Source organism: Podarcis bocagei, assembly GCF_964188305.1.
Source record: "Podarcis bocagei genome assembly, chromosome: 14".
Lineage (NCBI taxonomy): Eukaryota > Metazoa > Chordata > Lepidosauria > Squamata > Lacertidae > Podarcis > Podarcis bocagei.
Window position 1 is genome coordinate 23,789,228 of NC_138139.1, and position 21,114 is coordinate 23,810,341.

At 45.3% G+C, this 21,114-nt stretch overlaps 1 long non-coding RNA gene across 1 annotated transcript in view; it reads left to right on the top strand.

The window, feature by feature from the left end:
* The first annotated feature begins 3,129 nt into the window (after window positions 1-3,129).
* LOC308573912 overlaps window positions 3,130-21,114 on the top strand; it is a 33,276-nt gene continuing 15,291 nt past the window's right edge. The window contains exon 1 of the long non-coding RNA XR_014002223.1: window positions 3,130-3,209. This is a non-coding gene — a long non-coding RNA (uncharacterized lncRNA). The remainder of the gene's footprint in view (window positions 3,210-21,114) is intronic.

Genomic DNA, 21,114 nt, shown 5'->3' on the forward strand with positions numbered 1-21,114 from the left:
GCTGTCTTCTGCCTCCTGAATCATTTTCAAGGCGCAGGCCAGGTGCGCCTCCTGGAAGGCTGGGCCGGCCTACTGCAAACCACAACTGGTCTCTGCTGCCTCCAGAGAAGCAGCAGGCCAGGCGCTTTGGTGGCTCTGTGGCAGCTGCAGACGGCAGGCGAGTGGCTCTTTGGCCACAGGGTCTGCAGGGGCTTCGGCCTGGAGGCCACTGAGGGAAGGAGGACAGACGTACACACGGCCACCAGAAGTGACAGCACGTGGCTGCCCCTTCCTTTTGTGACAGCACTGCTGTTCAGCCAGTGACCTCAGCGCACCAAAAACAAAACCCCTGACATTTTAAAAAAAATGTTTACAAATCCGCCTGGACACTGATCTCATCCTTGAAATCTTGGGCGTGTCCAGCAAATTCAGGATTTGTGGCAACCCTAGCTAGTAGCCAGGATGGCAATGCTCTGCTGTCACAGTTTGGAAGCAGCAAGGCTTCTGCATATCAGATGCTGGAAGCCACAGGCAGGAAGAGGGTTCCTGTACAGTCATACCTCTTGTTACGTTCGGTTCAGGTTACGTCTTTTCAGGTTGCATCCCACGACAACCTGGAAGTACTGGAAAGGGTTACTTCTGGGTTATGCCGCTCGCGCATGCACAGATGGTCAAAATGATGTCACACGCATGCGCAGAAGCGGTGAATCGCGATCTGCGCACGTGCAGACGTGGGTTGCGTTCTGCTCATGTTGCGAACGGGGCTCCGGAATGGATCCCGTTCGCAACCAGAGGTACCACTGACATTAGGCTGGCCACTGTGAGAACAGGATACTGGACTAGATGGGCCAGGGGCATGATCCAACGGGCTCTTCTTATGTCCTTAAGAAGTTAGGGTGGGGATCAGGAGAGGTTTCAGCACAGTACTAATCTGCAAGATGGAAGGTGGCTCTCCTATAAATCACTTTCTCCATAGAGTCAGTTTTTAAGCACCTCTAAGTCAAAGGGAGGGCAGTGGTTGAGGTGGGGAGAGAGAGAGGATGTGCAGCTCATTGCAGGAACGAAATAAAGAAAGCCTAATCACCTTGTTCCCGCACAATAACGATCAATATGAATGTAATTACCATGGCTCCTATTTGGCATAGCTAAAAAGGGTAGCATGGCACCCAGGCCGCTGTCTCTGGCTGTTTTGCCGAAGAGTCCCCATCCCTCTCTTTTACATATTTATTACAACTCTTTAGACTGATCCATGCAAACAGCAAGCCAAGGGCCAATGGGAAGGAGGCGAGCTTGTGCCAGCAATCCCAGGACTGTCAAGCGATCGGCAGAGATTGGACAGTTCCTGATGAAATAAACGCTGGCTGCTGACTCTTCCAATTTTGCAACACTCCTCTGTGACACTGGAGCAGCCCTGTCCAAGATTGAGATATTTGAAAACTGTCATCTTTCATAAATATCCACTTTGAGTGACAGGCTGCTCCCCCCACCCTCTCCCTTCTCCCCCTCTGAGCGGTACCTAGCTGGCACCGGCCTGCGGGATTTCATTGCTTGTGATAGGTGATTAGCAAAAGAGATGATTTCCTCCTGCCTCCCCCTGCCGAGCTGACAAAGGGGCCTGAGTGACAGCTCCAAAAGGCATCCTAGGGAAGGAAACAAGCTGGTGGTACAATCATAGAATCGTAGAATGGTAGAGTGGGAAGGGATCCCGAGGGTCATCTAGTCCAACCCTCTGCAATGCAGGAATATTAACACATGGTCCCCCATCCAATATGAAACCACTCTTGACCTTGTCCGCTTTGCAGTGCACTAGCAGTTTTATTGCTGCACCACCAGGAAGTGACTAGAAGTGATCATGCTCTCCCTCTCCAACCTAACAGCTCCTTGTTGGCCTTGCCAAAATGCAGAGTGCGTTGGGCTGGGCTGGAGACTGGCTGGGCTAATCTGTAGCTCAGTAATAGGACATCTGCTTTGTATGCAGAAGGACCCAGCTTCAATCCCCAGCATCTCCAGGTAGGGCTGGGAATGTTCTGAAATCCTGGAGAGTCATTGCCAGTTAGTGTCGACTATACTGAGCTAGATGGCCCAATGGTTTGACTTAGTATAAAGCACTTTCCTATACAGTGGTACCTTGGGTTAAGTACTTAATTCGTTCCGGAGGTCCGTACTTAACCTGAAGCACCAAATAATAATAATAATAATAATAATAATAATAATAATAATAATAATAATAATAATAATAATAATAATAAATTTATACCCTGTCCATCTGGCTGGGCTTCCTCAGCCACTCTGGGCAGCTTCCCCAAAAATATTAAAATACTGTAATACATCAAATATCAAAAGCTTCCCTAAACAGGGCTGCCTTCAGCTAACGGGGCCTCCTGCTGCTGCCGCGCCGCCGGAGCACGATTTCTGTTCTCATCCTGAAGCAAAGTTCTTAAACTGAAGCACATAACCTGAAGCATATGTAACCCGAGGTACCACTGTATTCTCATGCCAGCAGAGGTAATTCAAGACATTCTGCTTTCCAGGGTGGGCGACAAGGTGGCAGACAAGGTGGCGCTCCCACTGTCCCTGCAGAGCATCTGACAGGGCTCATAGCTGAATTGTAGCTCAGCATTTTCAGTTGTATGGACCAACGTGCAGCTCTGCTTGGACTGCATTCTGTGCAATGGAGGAAGTATCAGCTAACTGTGTTAACACGGGGACATGGGACCCTAGGAAGCTGCTCTATACAATGCAGATAATTGGGCCATGCATCCCACATTGCAGGGGGTTGCACAGGACAATCCTTTTGGTCCCTCCCAACTCTACAATCCTATGATTCTGTCTCAGTATTACCAACACTGACTGGCAGCAGCTCTCCAGGGTTTCAAGCTGGAGATGTTTCCCAGCCTTGGCTGGAGATGTTGGGGATCAAACACAGAGCAGCTGGTCTACCACTGAGCTACAGCTCCTCCCTTAGGTTTTCCAAGCCAAGATCAAATGTAGTTTTCCATGCACGTAGCTAGTGCCCGCTAGCTTCACCTGCTGATCCAAATCTTTCAGCCAATGCTGGAAATAGACCATGAGGCATTACGCAATGAATTTCTTTTGAAGAAAATAAAACCCCCACCCTCCGTCCTAGACGCACACATGGGAAATGACTAAGCTGTTTGCCTAGGAATGGAAGAAGCACCTTCTGAACTCAGCCTCTGGGATGTCAGCCTGATATCAGAGAACTTGATGAGGCAAGCCATTTCCCTATTATGATGCATATTATCACTACTATTATGAGTTGGGATTCAAGGCGGCTTACAACATTTAAAAATAATAATTATAAAATATAATGTGCTTAAATTTTAGAGCTTAAGAATTGCGTAAATCAGAGCATATGCACTTTTCGGTCAGTATATTATATATATTATTTAGGAGGAAACGTATAGACCTCTTAATCAGTGTACATATTAAAATGATTATCAACAAAGCACAGATTAAAAACAGCAATACCTTTTTCGTTTTTTAGGGCCTTAAAGTTATTGGCTTGGGAAGTACTAATCTGGCAAATTGGCATGACAATAAATGCCTCTCTCTGTTCCTAGTAGCTCGTAGGATGAATTTGTTTGCTTGTTTGTTTGTTGCATTGCTGATCCACCGTTTTCTCCAATGAACTCAAGGTGATTCACGTGGTTCTTCCCCCCTTGTCATTTTATCTTCCCAACAACCTGCAAAGTAGGCTAAGATGAGAGGCAGTTGTTGGTCCAATGTCCCTCCATTGAACTTCATGGCTGAATGGGCATTTGAACCCAGATCTCCCAAGGTTTTAGCCCAGCACTCTAACCACTATATCACATTGCACACAAGTCGGAGAAAGGCAGCAAAATGATACAAGCAAACCTGCCTAAATGTTATGAGAAGGGGCTACCGTGCCGTCCCTCCATTGCTGCTAGAAGAAAATGAAATCTCCTTTTTAGATGAAGAGAAAGAGCATGAGTGATGAATGGGTGGGAATGCATGTGTGCAGTGAAATTTAACCCATCTGTCCATCGACAAACACATGTATAGTATTAGGTGACACATTAATTGTACATTAATCAGGATAAAATGTCAAGGAGCTAATGCAAGTTACCATGTAATTTAGCTTTATTGCTTATACAGTGATGGCCATTACTACATTACTATCATTTAATAAAGTGGATTATTTCAGATTAACTAATGTCACTGCAGAATCTATTTCCATCCAGCCTCACTTGCTATATTTCTCGTGGGCAAGTGAACAGTGATTTATGTAAACCTGAGGAAGCTGCCATGGATGTGCCACCCTTTCCCCCTTTTGAAACGTTTTTGCTAAGCAGCCACACTTAGCACTTCTTTAATTTCTTTTCCAAGGGAAAGGCACAAGGGAAGCGATCAGAGGGTACCATCTTGGCCTGGTGAAAACAGAGGACAAATGAGAATGTACAGTGGTACCTCGGGTTACATACGCTTCAGGTTACATATGCTTCAGGTTACAGACTCCGCTAACCCAGAAATAGTGCTTCAGGTTAAGAACTTTGCTTCAGGATGAGAACAGAAATTGTGCTCTGGCCGTGCGGCAGCAGCAGGAGGCCCCATTAGCTTAAGTGGTCTTCAGGTTAAGTACAGTTTCAGGTTAAGAACGGACCTCCGGAATGAATTAAGTACTTAACCCGAGGTACCACTGTATATGTGATGCTAATTTATATGTATAGATGCACATTTAGAAATAACTGTGATCATCAGGATAGAAATGCAAGACTCCTCGCCATACTAAGGAAGGCGGTGACCAACTGACCTTTGGGCCTTTCAGTCTGCTCTCGAAGTGCTGTTGATGGACAGTTCCAAGTCTGGACGAAGGAGAAATTGGATTTTAAGCACCAAATGTTAGCAATGTCAAACTTTCTGGGGAACCAAAGCACAGCTGTCCTTCCAGATCCACTCTTACTGAAATTTTGTGCTGCGGTTCTCCAACCAACCTTTAGGAGAAAAAAAATGCATGTATTAGGGAACAGTGTGCATAAAAATGAATATATTAGCAAAAATGATGTAGACTGGGGGAGGGGACAGGATATATTATGCAAAATTGCATAATATTTTTTTTTTTTTAAAAAGGAAACTGACAATTTGGAGAATTGAACTTAAGGGTGGGAAATGAAGAGGAACCAAAAGTGATAAATGCACACGGCGTCATGCATCATGGTGGAAGTGTGGGGAAAGTGTGTGTAAAATTGAACATATTCCTGAAAACAGCAGACACAAAAGCATTATATTAAAGACAATTGCGTATGCTTGCACTTTAAAAGGTAAAGGGACCCCTGACCGTTAGGTCCAGTCGTGACCGACTCTGGGGTTGCGGCGCTCATCTCACTTTATTGGCTGAGGGAGACTGCGTACAGCTTCCGGGTCATGTGGCCAGCATGACTAAGCCGCTTCTGGTGAACCAGAGCAGCGCATGGGAACACCGTTTACCTTCCCACTGGAGTGGTACCTATTTATCTACTTGCACTTTGAGGTGCTTTCGAACTGCTAGGTTGGCAGGAGCAGGGACCGAGCAACGGGAGCTCACCCCGTCGCGGGGATTCGAACCGCCGACCTTCCGATCGGCAAGTCCTAGGCTCTGTGGTTTAACCCACAGCGCCACCCGCGTCCCTTATGCTTGCACTTTAGTCAAAACTAAATTCGACCCATTTTTGTAAAGCAACGTGGGCTAAAGTTGCTCCTGGGGCACCTCTGAGATTAGGGATCCTGAAGCTTAAGCTTCATTAGTTTCATAGTATAGATCTGCCCCCGGAACAGAATGCTGGTCTAGATGGGTCTTTGGCCTCATCCAGCAGGCTCTTCTTATGTTCTTATAAACTACAACAACTCCCATGGACTTAGGACACAGGATTTCCTTGGAATGTTAGTGGCTGGAAGCCACAAGTGGGGAGAATTGCTGCTCCACTCATGTCCCACTTGCAGGCTTTCCAGAAGCATCTGCTTGGCCACTTTGAGAACAGAATATGGGACTGAATGGGCCTTTGGTCTGATATTGCAGGGCTCCCCTTTGTTTCCTATGAATAGGGCTACTTCAGACTGTAAATTTCAAAATGTGCCACTTTTTTCATTGAACAAGTTCCTGGCGGAAACACTGTTATCCAACACGTAGGGGTTGAGGTGTTTTCCCCACTGCCATTCTACATGCAGAAAGGAACCATTTCTTCCCAACCTCAAACTGCGAGAGATGGGACTGTGGCAATTTAGAGATGAGGCATTACTATTAAAAGTCCCCCCCCCCCACTTCCAAAAACTTCTTAACTTATGCATGTAAGGTGTCTGACTTCATTGCGCATTTGTGTATTACTCTTTGCAAACAGGTAATGAATAGGGCTCCATCATGCATTACTCTTCAGATGAGAGCATGTATCCCCCCCACTCCCCGATTAAGCAGCTGCTGCTGTTACAAAGCTGTCATCTTTGTTGCTAGAGAGACTCTGTGCACGTGCCAGAACATGATTGGTTCATTTGCCACCTTTCTGAGATGGTGTGTGGACTCCAGTGAACCCAACACAATGAGGAATTCTAGAAGAGGAGTCCATTTTGTTGCAATGAAATAAGGACTTGATCACAGGATTTTTTTTTAAAAGGAGAGGTGTTGGAATTGCAGTAGGAGAGAAACATTTCAAGTTTGCATTAGTGGTAGTGATGTAAAAAATAGTTTGGCTTTTGCTGCCCAACTCCCCAATGGGACTCTGAGTTCCCTAAGTCCATGATCGGTCAGAGAAGAATGGATGGAGACAGGATACAGTGGAAAGCAAGGCAGATATTTATTTTTCTGTTGCAACAGAGTTCCCTCTCATCCCTCCAAGGAGGGAGAGACCCTGAACAAAAGTGTGCGGGAACCTTTAAAGACTTTACATTGCCCAGCCCCCTTAGCCAAAGACCACCCCAAAATCATCATACATGCATCATAGGAGGCCTGCGTCCTAGCCAGTTGTATATTCATACACAACTATGCCCTTAAGACAGCATTTGTAAGTGAAAAGACCATGGGAAGGCTTTCCCCATTTGCCTCCCTTACTGCAGAGGAATATTTGAGGTCATTGGGAGAGTCAGAATGGCTTCAGGATTGCTCTTTTGTACTATTTTAGACATATGGTTTATATATTTAGACATGTGTGCATTTATGAATAGACACAGTTGAAAGTCTTTAAAGGTTCCTGCACACTTTTGTTCAGGTTTGTTGAGAGATGTCTAGGAGAGCAAAATATCTCTTGAGATTTGGGAGAGATCTTGCAAGCTCTTTCAGGGACCAGTTCTAGCACTGCTTTTCCACAATCAACAGGATCCCAGGATTCCAGAACTAACAGCTGTCCATTTGGAGCAAAGGAAGGCAAGGACCCATAGTCCAGGTGGGGCTTACTAGCTTGGGGAGGAGTTGTTGATTCCTCAGCTGGAGTAGACTCAGGACAGGTGAGCCTCCTCAACCCCATAAGCTATAACAGGCCTGCGTCCTGACCATCTTTCCCTTCAAACAGGATAGGTGAACCTCTAAGAAGAGCAACTCACCCCTTGAGTGCAAGACCAAAGCCATAGTTTATCCCTAAAGATGGGCAACCTAGCCATGTGGGATATTGCTTATGGTCAACGAAAGCCCAAGAAGAGATTCATACTGGGGAATGTTGCTGTGGCATACTGGAGGAGCAGGGCTATCTTTGACACCCGAGAACACAAAGAAACAGAAGCAAAACAACTACATATTTCATTTTAAATGGACCTTCCTGCTAAGCGTAAAGCATAAACCCTCATTTTTTTTTAAAAAAAAGGGAGAGAAGGCTTCTCACAAAGTGTTAGAATGTCGCAAGTAATTTAACAACAGAACAAAACAAGATTATTTTATAGGATACAGTATCCTATGTCCAGCTATGTGCACTATTATACTTGCAATAGCCTTAAGAGGCCCAACATACAAGTCTCTTCAGGGTTACATAAACACATCCAGTTATAACATCAGGGAAGAGTTGACATCAGGTTGTTGGGTGGGGCAACAATTTAAAATAAAATTATAGCCTCAAACGGGGGGTTGTTATAAGAATTTTAAGGTCTCAAATATAGAATAAATATTCATAAATGAAATAAATAAAAATTAAAAGATTAAAAAATTATCCAGTAGCACCTTATACAGGTAAAGAGACGCCTGACCATTAGGTCCAGTCGTGGCCGACTCTGGGGTTGTGGCGCTCATCTCGCTTTATTGGCTGAGGGAGCCGGCGTACAGCTTCCGGGTCATGTGGCCAGCATGTCTAAGCTGCTTCTGGTGAACCAGAGCAGCGCACGGAAACGCCGTTTACCTTTCCGCCGAAGTGGTACCTATTTATCTACTTGCACTTTGAGGTGCTTTCGAGCTGCTAGTTTGGCAGGAGCAGGGACCGAGCAACAGGAGCTCACCCCATCACGGGGATTCAAACCTCTGACCTTCTGATCGGCAAGTCCTAGGCTCTGTGGTTTAACCCACAGTGCCAGCACCTTAGAGACCAACTAAATGTGTTCTGGGTATAAGCCTTCGTGTGCATGCACAACTCTTCAGATACCATGCACATGAAAGCTTATACCCAGAACAAACTTCGTTTCCAACAACTGGTATTCAGAAGCATTGCTGCCTCCAACTGTGGAGACAGAGCATATCCATCATGGCTGGTGACCACTGATAGCCTCCTCCTCCATGCATTGTCCTGTCTTCTTTGGAAGCCATCCAAGTTGGTGGCCAGCACTGCCTGCCATGGGAGTGAGTTCCATAGTTTAACTGTGTGGTGTTTCTGTTTACCTGTCCCAAATTTTCCAATATTTAACTTCATGGGCTGTTCTATTGCTAAGAGAGAAGGAGAAGAATTTTTCTCTAGCCACTTTCTCCATGCCATACATAAACCTCTATCATTTTCCTTCTTACTCACCCCACACCAAGTCAAACCATTGGTCCATCTAGCTCCGTATTGTCTGCACCAGGGATGGGAGATTTGTGACCCTCCAGATGTGTTTAGCCTTCAACTCCCATCATCCATGACCATTGATCATGCAGGCTGAGGCTGATGGGAGTTGGAATCCAATCTTGGAGGGCAACAGTTTCCCCATTCCATCTCTGGTGTACACTGGAGAACCCAGAAGTTATCCAGGGTTTCAGGCAGGGGGCATTCCTAGCCCTAAAAGGAGATGCCAGAGATTGAATGTGGGATCTTATACATGCAAACCAGATGATCTTCCACTGAGCCATGGCCTTTCCAGGAGGACTGACATTCTCCAGCAGTCAAGGAAGCACTTGATAGCGGTTTTTTTTAAAGGAATACATCCTTTTTTTGGGGGGTAGGGGAAATATCTCAACCCCAATTGTTGATGTGCCCAGCAAGATGTGTATGAATGCACATCTCTTATTGCTGCTTTAAGTGAATTCTGGCACATCTACATCCTTAACAGAAATCACAACATTGCATCTAACCAAATCGTGCTCAGAGCAGACCCATTGAAATCCATGGGCTCAAGTTAGTCTTGTCCATTGATTTCCATGGGTATGCTCTGATTTAAAACTTGATACAGCCCACTGTCTCACACCTTTGCAAGCTTCATGCATCTCTAAACCACATCCATCTCCCTCTCATGTTAAATAAAATGGAGTCGCCGGTGTTTGTCACTGTTCTTTAAATGGAAAAAAAAATATCAAATGATAATAGACTGAGATTTGGTCATCTCGGGTAATAACTCGATTCGGTGCTTTGGATGTAAGTGTTTAAGGTTTCTGTGATAAAACGGTAACGTTATACTCCTAAAGCATGATAATGACATCAACTGATGTAACAGTGGAAGGGAGCGGACAGAATGTAATGCCCACAGGGCTGGCCTAATAGGAATAATTTTTAATGTAATGGAAATCGTACCACTAATGTTTTCTCAGCCTGATGCTGTCCCCATGTCAGGGGGTTTTAGATTACACATGAATTCCCACCTCTGCACACCCTGACTTGAGTGTTAAACTAAAATAATTAAGAAAATGGCTTTCTGAGTGGAGCAGCCTGTGTTTTGCTCATTTTAACTCTTGCCAGCCCAGGAGAATTCTGCGCAGTTGGTATCCAATACAGTGTGTTTACTTATTTCCTTCTCCCTCCCAATCCATTTCCCTTTTGTGTTTTGTCTTTACAGATTGTCATTTGTAAGCTATTCCAAGAGCCTTTCCCCCACTTTTTGGCTGAAGAGTAGGATAAAAGAAAAAACTAAATTAAATGAAAAACCTACTAAAACGACCTTTGATTTTAAGCAATTTAGTACATTCTGTAACCTGCTGTTCTCCCAAAAACTCAGAGGAGTCCGACCCACAGTACGGAACACATGGCTCCCAGTGGAGATAAGCTGTGAAGCTGAGCCATTGGGGTCCATGAACTGAGACTCCCTCCCAAGATCTCAGCAATCAGGCATGGATACAATTTGCTGGATTGGTTGCTGGGCTTTTGATTTGTGCCTGGATTTATGGCTGGGTTGGTTGCATTGATTTACAGTTTTATTGAGTTTTTGTGTGGCTTGTTTTAATTTTGACTGTTTTACTGTGTGTGTTGCTTGGAGAATATATATTTGCTTTAATTAGGTGACTCGTAAACTGAACAAATAATAATTTTACAAAATTCCAGGAAGGATGGCCATGACCACTGAAGAGTGGTACCACTGCCATGGTTGCCGAAGCAACAAGCCCAGCACTGGCAGAAGGTGGCATGACCTGGGTCTCTAGAAGACATACCTCCAATGCCAGGGAAGTTGGTTCTAGGGAGGTCAGCTCCTGATGCCTAGTGGGAGATGGGAGAGAGGTGAGGCTGCAGTAGTAGAACCTTCTTGATATCTAAAAGCCAACAGGGCATTAACTATGGAAAACTAAGTTCAACTTATTTAACTATGGTAAGCAAACTTAGTTTAACTAACTTAAACTATGGCATTTACTCCACCAACTTGGATGACTTTAGAAGAAATCTGGATAAAATTCACCGGGGGGTGGGAGATAAGGCTATCAATGGCCACTATCCTATGTTCTGTCTTCACTGTTGAGAGGCAGTAATGATTCTGAATACCCACCCATTGCTGGAAACTGCAGGAGGTCAGAACACTCTTGTGCTCAGGTCCTGCTAGTAGGTTTCCCACAGGTATCTGGATGGTCATTGTGAGGTCATGACTGGGGAAGGGCTTCCTTAGCATTCATACAGTGTGCCTAGTTGGTTAGCATAGAATGGAGGCGGAGCAGGGAACAGTTTATGGAACCCCTTCCCCTCTGGAAATGAAGCCCAGGGGGAATACTCTGAATTCAGGGAAGGGTACTGGTGTTCAAGGTAATTGGCATCCATCTCCATCCATGTTCACCCTTTTCCTGCCCATGGTTGTGGAGGGCACAATGGTCAGGGTATTGGTGGCATTTAGGTCCAGGTTTTGGCACAGAAACTGCCTTGCTTGACCTCTGCTAGGAGAGAGACAGGGAAAATACACCCTTGTTAATTCTCCTTGACCTCTCAATAACTTTTGATACCATCGACCATAGTACCCTTCTGGAGCGACTGTCTGAGTTGCAGGTGGGTGGCATTGCATTGGATGGTCATATCCATAGGGTGATGCTTGGGATGTGCTCTTCACACCCATGGAGCCTTCAGTGTGGGGTTCCTTTGTGTTGTATCTCCTATGCTGTTCAACATCTACATGAAACTACTGAGTGGGCTCATCCAGAGTTTTGGAGTACGTTATCGGCAATATGCTGAGGACACACAGCTCTCCTCCTTTACATCTGCAGGTGTGGCAATGGATGTGCTGGACTTGCCTCAGTAATAGACGATGAGAGCCAACATACTGAAGCTCAGTCCAGATAAGACTGAGCTACTGTGAGTGGCTGGTTCCCCAGACCAGATGGGTGGGAGGTTTCCTGATCTTGATGGGGTTACACTCCCTTGGAAGAAGCAGATGTGCAGCTTGAGGGTACTTCTGGTTCCATTTCTATCACTTGAGGCTCTTGGGATCTCTGTAGCACAGAAGATCATCTGTGCTCCAGTATCCTATTGGTTTGATTACTGCAGTGTGTTATACAGTATGTGGGGAACATCTGTCCTTTGGGCTTAATCAGGCCAGACATGGGTCCCAATTTGACCTGTGAACCATTTCCCCCAAACCAGATCCCACCTCCTACCCTACACCTGACATAATAAGTGACTTCAGATGTCGGGCAGGTAGAGGCACAGCTGCCAATGAGCAATCATGAGCCTTAACACTCCTTAGCAAGGGAGACTTGCTGTCACTTTCAATCAGCTTATCGACAGAGACAGGATGCTCTCTGGGATCAGCTGTGCTCAAGCTGCACTACAAAGGAAAAAAGAAGGACCACCTGCTGCTAGGGTGATGTTAGGTGATGGACAGGTGTGTGGCACCACCCACCTACTCAAGTGGCCAACTGAGCAGGGAGACCAGTGTCTGGCCTACCAGCTCTACTGCAATGCAAGTGTACCATGGAGGGAAGCCACACACTTTGGAGAGTATCCTGGGATGTGTTCTGAAAGTTCACATTTCTTTGAGGAGGGCTCTTGTACTGGTACTTACCAGGCAGAAGAGATTGTTAAGAGAATATTGCATCATAGCTCCTGGTCTTTGACAAATTTGTTTTATTGAATTTATAATCTTCTGTTCCATATAGAATGGTTGTACTTGCTTTGCAGCTGAAAATTTTTATCCGGTTTTTTCATTGCATACTATACTACTGTAACCCACCCTGGGACCCTATGGTGAAGAGTAAGGAAGAAATCTTGTGAATGAATGAATGAATGAATGAATGAATGAATAAATGAATGAATGAATGAATGAATCTTCTTCTTTGGCAATCATTCGTAGCCGAGTAAGATTGTCTTCCATAAACATGGTTTTAACAATGAGTCCGTAAGTGGCTGTGGAGGCCAGTTCTGGATCCACATGTCCTCCACAGTGAGGACATAGGTTTCCGGGTAGGAATTGATCATGGTGAGGATTTGCCAGATGTACCTTCCTCTTAGCATGTTCCTCCCTTTTGTCCTGGGTTCGAGCATCTTCAAAGCCCATGACACCTTTGGGAAAGGCTGTTCTTCAATTGGAGTGCTTGCAGGCCAGTGTTTCCCAGTTATACTACTTTTTTTTAGATTTGCCTTGAGAGCATCTTTGAACCTCTTTTGTTGTCCACCGGCATTACACTTTCCATTCTTAAGTTGAAAAAAGAGTAGTTGCTTTGGAAGACGATAATCAGGCATCTGCACAACATGACCAGTCCAACAAAGTTGATGTTGAAGAACAATTGCTTCAACACTAGTGATCTTTGCTTCTTCCAGTACTTTGCTGGTATTATGTGATTGAGGAAATGAGTGAGGCCTTAACTTCATCCCTAGAAGCAGCATCTGGGAAGAGGAGGAGCCTCTGTCCTATGAAAGGCTTCAGTCCTGCTTGCTGGTTTCCCTCAGGCATCTGGTTGGCCACTGTGGGAATAGAGTGAAGCCTAGATGGACCTCCCTCTTGGGTCTGATCCAGCAGGGGTCTTCTTATGTTCTTAACAGGAGCTGGCTGATTTCAGATCTATAGTACTTTGTTTTTCATCATGACCAAAAGATCTACTAATATCTAGAACACATTTGGAATGAACCTACACCCGGCACCACTTGGAATTAAAGAGCAGGGTAGCTCATGCATACATTCAGAGCCAGGAAATTTGTTTCCAGTACCAGCTATGAACTGAGCTCACGGTCCTTTCATGCAAAATCCCATTCTGGGCTTGGTTTCTTCATCTCAGTAGCCTTATTTGGGAGAGAAATGTCAATTTGTTGTTGTTCCCAACAGTTGGGACACACAGAAGGAAGAAACAAATTTATCTTGTAAGGAGAGTAGTAGGAAACCGGTTTTGGAAAATTGTATTAAATTGTATTAATTTGGCAACAATTTGTAATAATTTGGAATTTTTATCAAAATAATTGGCAAAAAGAGAGAGAAACAAATCAGTACTCTCCAGCCAGCAATGTAGGTTTTTTTGTTTTGCCTTGGCTGCTATTGTTGTTGTCAAATTTTTTTGGGGGGGGTGTATGGGGGTGGTAAATATGCACTTAGTGAGCACAATGCATTGGATTTCTGAAGTTGTAATTCCTGGTTGATTTTGAGCCTAGTGTTATTCAGACCACCCACTCAAGGTACCTGACAGGCCTCTGGGGCATAACCATTGTCTTGTGTAAACTTGCCCTAGAATACATCTGCATGCACACACATGTATGTGTGCATTCCATGAGAAATGTCCGTCCGTTGTTCCTAATTATCTCACGGAGAACTCCTGATAAGCTTTCACTGATCACCAGGGCTTCTTGGCAGAAAGTTTGTAAACTGCTACAATCAGGAAACCAACAGAAAGTGAACAAAACCTTCCTCAAGTGGAAACAAAAATAAAGGAACGAATTAGCTGGGGAGGGTGTTTTCGCATGTTCCCTTGTCCGTGTTCTCTCTGACCCAGGAATGGCTCATCACTTCATACTTCCTCACTTCGCACAGATTGCAGTTTTGGCTAGGAATCTTTGCACATGGTGGGAATTTGCCTAGGGCTGAGGCTGGCTTGCACCCAAGCACATTTCTGTGGCCAAGTGTTTCCAGATCGCTGCCCCATGTGTGAGCCTGGTTCTGATCCCCAAGTCCAGGAAAGATGGCGAGGGCTTTTGTCTTGGATCTAAAACACCTCATCTGTCGGAAGCTGGGGAGGCGGCGAGCTTCCCTGCCTTGATAGCATGCTTCTTACACAGAAGAATTTTAGTAGAGTCTAAAGTTTCATTTCACACAGAGAACAGGAAATTTTCGTCATGATGAAGCTGATCTTTCCAGATTTCTTTGTGCATTTCTCTGTGCAATGCTGGAGAACAAGATACATTGGGTTGGTTTTTTTTATTTCTCTGGCTGTATACCAGAGGTGAATAATTCTAAGGAGGTACTATCTCCCGCAAAACAAAGCATGCATACTTTCAGGCCTAATGCGTTAAATCTATCTGAAGCCAAACACTTGAAAACAAGATCTCATGCTGTTCACATAGGCCACATATAGACTTGAAACCTATCAATATGAAAGATGATTGACACCATGGTAAAGTATCAGCTCCTAAGAGACTCCAGTGAACCCTGGAGTGGAATTTCAGGTACTTCTGTCTCACAAAGGGGTGGAGAACTCCCTACTTACATACCACTATTTTATATTGTGACTTTCTGTATGGTATGATTATTTTGCACCTAGTCATTTTGACATGTTGGCACCCTATTTGAAAAATTTAACAATTCCAAAATAAAGATGCGCTTTCACTTACACAAGATTAAATATGCTGCCTTCAGCTGTACTTGAGGGTCAATTTCAAAATATTCCGCTGGAAAACCGGTTATGTCCATGTGGAGATGGCAGTATTGAATCAGTAGCTCAGATTGTGCTCTTTATAAAGATTTGAGGAGTGAGGCTATTGCCCCTCTACTACTATTCATACCAGGTCACTCAACCATTTGCTACTGTGTTATTTTTTCTAGCAGATCAAGATAATCAAGTGACAGCAAAAACTGGAAAAAAATTAGCAGGGGTAATTAGAATAAGATCTATTATTTGATTATTGATGTAAACCTCCAGAATGTATTTTGCATAGTTAAGTTTTTACCTCTATCCTTAGTACATTTTATTGCTATGGCTAGTGGCTGATGCAAATAAAGATTCTTCTGATGTAGTATTTAAAACATTGCTTTCTGTCGGCATAATTGCATGAAGGAGACTGAATGCATGTTTTCCACACTTAAGAATGTTGTGAATGAATGTGTGCACCTCACATCTTTTCAGAAGCTCAGCATTTCAACAATGGCTCAAAAGAGCTGATTCGTGTAAAGCAATAAACATCCTTCCCTTGTCTCTCAGACTAAACCCAGCACCTTGTGGCAACGCACATTGATGGTGCTGAATACTATGCATTAGGAACATAGGAAGCTGCCCTATTCCTCAGTCAGACCATTGGTCCAGTATTGTCTACAGTGACTGGCAGTGGTCCTGCAGAGTATCAGGCAGGGGTCTCTCTCTGCCCTACCTGGAGATGCCAGGGATTGAACCTAGGACCTTCTGCATGGAAAGCAGATGCTCTACCACTGAGCTATGGCCCTTCCCAATGGCTGCTTGCACCCAAATCTCTGAGCAGCAAGAGACTCCCTGACTTCCTGTGATTTTTCTAAGGTTTGGTTTTCCTGGAATGAAGGTCAGTGGAGACTGCTGTGTCTTTAGGATATACAGCCAGTGTGGAGTAATGATTAGAGTGCTGGATCAGGACCTGGGAGACTTGGGTTCAAATCCCTGCTCAGCCATGAATCAGGAGTGTGACTTTGGGCCACTCACTGTCTCTCAGTCTAAGCTACCTCACAGAGTTGTTGTGAGGATAATTTGGAGAGGGGGAGAAGTGTTTGGGGAACACTCTTTCTTGCTAGATGCTAGGAGAGGATATACTAGGTATTATCCTTCCTTCCTCATGTTTGTGAGTTCAGCAGAGTGCATCCCTTCACCATTTAAAAGAGAAGCTTTGATAGGCTGGTTTTAGCCTTTTGGTTTAAGTAATCCAGGAAGCTTTAAGGCAGACTAATTTTTTGTGGCATTTCCCCTGTCTCTCCAACATAAAAAAATAACCACGCAAACAGTAAAAATAGCACTTACTCACTCAGCATACTTGTTGAAGAGCAACAGATACAGCAGCTTTGTTCAGGCAGGCTTAAAATGGCCATCCAGTTACATAGACATACTTTAGCCCAGATTAAAATGGTGTCTGACATGCAGATGTTCTCACATTGCTGGAATGAGGTGAAAGGTCAAGGAGCAAAGAGGAAGTGCCCTGGCCAGGTGAGGAAATTATATGTATGGATATGCCCTCCCACTGACAGGTCACAGTGGTAGTGTCTCTCAGGAGTCCTCTCTAGGAAACTGACAGAACTCTGAACTTCAGCGCTTATCATGTGTCTATCTAGCAAACGTGCATTGTTGGTTTGACTGCATTGTAAATACACCACAGATTTAGTACCTAGTAAGCTGCCACACGCTGAATCAGCCCAGCTAGTTGAGGATTACCTTAGTGTACCAGTTGCTGGGACGCAGGTGGCGCTGTGGTCTAAACCACTGAGCCTCTTGGGCTTGCCAATCAGAAGGACGGCAGTTTGAATCCCTGGGATGGGGTGAGCACCCGTTGCTCTGTCCTAGCTCCTGCCAACCTAGTAGCTCGAAAGCACACCAATGCAAGTAGATACATAGGTACCACTGCGGCGGGAAGGTAAGCAGCGTTTCCATGCACGCTCTGGTTTCCGTCATGATGTTCCATTGCGCCAGAAGCGGTTTAGTCATGCTGCCCACATGACCCGAAAAGCTGTCTGTGGACAAACGCCAGCTCCCTTGGCCTGAAAGCAAGATGAGCGCCACACCCCATAGTCGCCTTTGACTGGACTTAACTGTCCAGGAGTCCTTTTGCTTTTTACCTTACCAGTGGCTGGGAATCTCTAGTGGGGAGGAGAAGACTGTTCCACGGACATCCTTCTTGCAGGCTTCCCATAGGCAACTGGTTACCCACTGTGATGTCAGGGTGCTGGACTAGTTGGGCCTTTGGCCTGATCTAGCAGGGCTCGTTTATGTTCTCCTAAGAGGCTAATACCCACAAACACACACCAACCCACAAAAAAGTTCAAAGCATTACCTGCTTGGTGCCTTTTCTCATCGAAAAGCTGGGTCAAGGCAGATCTAACTCCCCTCCTAAAACTAATCAAAGAAGCTAAAAATCATTGTCAATATCGCCTCCCCACCCTGGCTGTGCCTGGCAAGCAACATGTTAAATGGATTGTAACTGGATCCTATGGAGACCATTGGCAACCTGGTTATCAGTGGCAGTAAATGGAAGATAATAGCCCCACTAGAGAGTTATGAAATGGCTTGTCTTTGAGCCGCCAACATGTTTCGTCTCTCTTTTATTATATTCACAGCAGTAATCCGATATGTCCTGACTTCTGTCATCTGTATGTAATGCTTATCAACCCTCCACCATTGATTCACCCTCTTGTCAGGGACAATTATACCTCAAAGTGCCGAGGTTACGGCTGAACCAATATTATGACTAGAAAGGGAACACAGCAAAGCCACGGCACATCACAGCGAGCAATTTCAAAGCTGACGTCAAAGGCAAGGCAAGCACTGCAGATTGGGGGGTGGGGGGGGGGAGGTGAAAGGAGAGGGGAGAGAAGAGACTCTGTGGCCATGCTCCCAGGGCACTTCCAAACATTGCCAAGGTGAAGGGCTTGGACGATGGTGAGGATGGAAGTGTTTTTCAATACGCCACACATTGGGACGGATGCCACTAGGGCTGTGATAAGCCCTCATTTGCAAGTACTTGGAAGGAGACAGATGAAAGTTGCCTGTGGCACTGGATGTGAGCAGATGTTAGCCCCAGGAGCAATGCACTGTGTTTTCGCACGGATACATGAAGAAATGAATGTACGAGCCCCAAGCTCTGAATTGCATTTGTCCTCAAATCACTGAAAGCGGGTGGATTGCACACAGTTGATTTTAAAATACAAAATTAGTATTATTACGAGGGTTGTTCTGCATGCTCGCCAGGTTCCGTTTTCCAATCAAAGTTGAAGGGATGGGGAAACAGCTAAACTGCTTTCCCCCAACGATGCCTTTGCCATCTTTCCCCTAATCTGCTGTTTCACTGCCATCAGAGGTGGATTTAAAGGCAGTGTGACTGGTTCCCTAGCACTGGGAGCTGATTTGAGGGGCTTTCTGCAAGGCGTTGCAACTATGACATAGTGCACACACAGAAAATAAGATGAGAGGTGGTGGTGGTGTTGAATTTTGGCTTCATGCAGGGTGCCACTGTAATTTGAAAAACCAAAGTCCGTCCCTGCACCACATTCCCACCCCGATCTACATAGCAAGTGTTCTTAGGCATAGTCACATGGGCAGACCTATCCAACTGGGGATCCCAAGTGGAACAGAATGATGTCATGATGCAACAAGGTGAATTAGACTTGGTTATGTGATAACATGATTACATAAAGCCAGTTGAGAGGGAGGGCAGTGTTTCTAGACAGTAGTCATGTGGGTAATCCTAGTTTATTGTGGATTCTGTAATGAGCTGTGTGGCATCAGTTTGGCTATCTGATGGTTCTAAGGACCCACAATGGCAAGGGCAACAATCACACAAATATTGTTGAAAGGAGGAAAGTACTGTTGAGGTGCTGCAGAGTAAGCCACTCAGTAAATCACATAGTTCAAAGCTGGAGATAACTATTAGAAAAAAATGACCTTCACAGATAGCCTAATGAACACAGCAGCTCATGTTCTGTAGGTCCCACTCCATAAAATCAGTTGCCAAGACTAAAGGTACCTGTCTCTCTACAGCCATATATGTCTCTACTGCTCCAGGGCTTCTTCCAAACAATTGGAGACTGCGCCTGTGTGCAGCCTGTCTTTGCTCCACCTATTTCATCCCTCTCCTGGTTGGGGAGGGAACTTGTCACACTGGGGGGGGGGGCACCCATGACTCTTCACTAGCTTGACTCATCTCTGCCTCTTGACCTCCCTCCTTCCACTTGCCTGCTTCACCTTCTGCCTCTTGTTTCTGAACTTCTCTCTGCCCCAGACTCTCCCAATGTACTGAGACCTGTTGCCCCTTCAGCTTCTGACACCTCCCCTTCCCAGTCTTCTCCCTCTTCTCCCTATGATCACTCATCGTCCTCCCACCACTGCTCCCCCAGGCTCTGAACCTTCTTGCCTTGGTGGTTCCCTAGCTGGTTCCTCCCACCGTTTCTTCATGTGCAACCAGTCCATGACATCAGAGGGGATATATTGACAGTGCCAAAAGGGCCTCCTTTCAGATTAGTACTAATTATTATGGTAGCAAGAGGCTTGTTGTTTTGATGGGCAAAGTATGTGCAGAGGAAGGGCTTGGAGATTGCAGAGAGCAAGGAGGGGTGCATGGCATCTCTCTGTGCTCTGAACGGAGACACGGTCTACCTCAGCCATAGGCAAACTCATCCCTCCAGATGTTTTGGGACTACAATTCCCATCATCCCTGACCACTGGTCCTGTTAGCTAGGGATGATGGGAGTTGTAGTCCCAAAACATATGGAGGGATGAGTTTGCCTATGCCTGGTCTACCTCCTGACCACAGGATCCTCATCTGTTGAGGCCAGTGATTCAATAGCTTCCACTGTCTCAAGCCACTGAGGAGCATGAATGCATTTTTTTGCATAGCCCCACAAGAGTGTGATGGCTCCCCCGCACAGGGTGCCGAGCCGTGAGGGTGCCTTCCCACCTCCTTCCCAAAGCCCAGTAGGCCCTTGCATCCAAAAGGAGGTATGACAGCCCTGACAGGGTCCTAGAGTCTTCCCTCTTCTTTCCTAAAGCCTAGTTAATGATTATCCAGCTTTGGAAAGGAGATAGGAGGTCTCTAGGAACTCGCCAGAGTCTTTTGCCTCCTTTCCAAAGCCTGACACCTTGCTTAGGCGGTTTTGGGAAAGCAGCGCAAGGGTGTGTGTCAAATTTTGGGCTCACACAAGGTGCCACATTACCAAGGTCCACCCCTGGGTCCACCCTTTATCTTATACAGTCCTTACCTCTGTGCAGTGGGTAGAGGGCTGCTGCACTCAGGTCCTGTTTGTATGCTTCCCACAGGCATCTGTGTGAAACACAGTAGGGCTCTTCTCATTTTTTTATGGCATTACTGTAGTCACACTATAGTGTGATAGAAAGTTGGAGACAGATGATAGATAGATACATGATAGATAGATAGACTGACAGACAGACAGACAGCAACTGGCAGCATGAGGCTTGACTTGACCAGATAACAAAAGCAGTTCCGTTCTATTGTTTTATCCATTAGCCATAACACCATTCAATATAGCACAAAACGTTGGCTGCACTCCAACCCATCACTTATTTAATGCCAAGAGATTGTTAACTCTTCACAGCACAATTTCTAACTAGGGCTGAATGTTTCTATCAATTTCAGTTCCTTAGTTTTCCAGTCTCAACTCGCCACATTTCCACATCAGTTTGATGCACAATTTCCCCAAAGATATGCATTTTTCTGCACATTGTTCGGATGG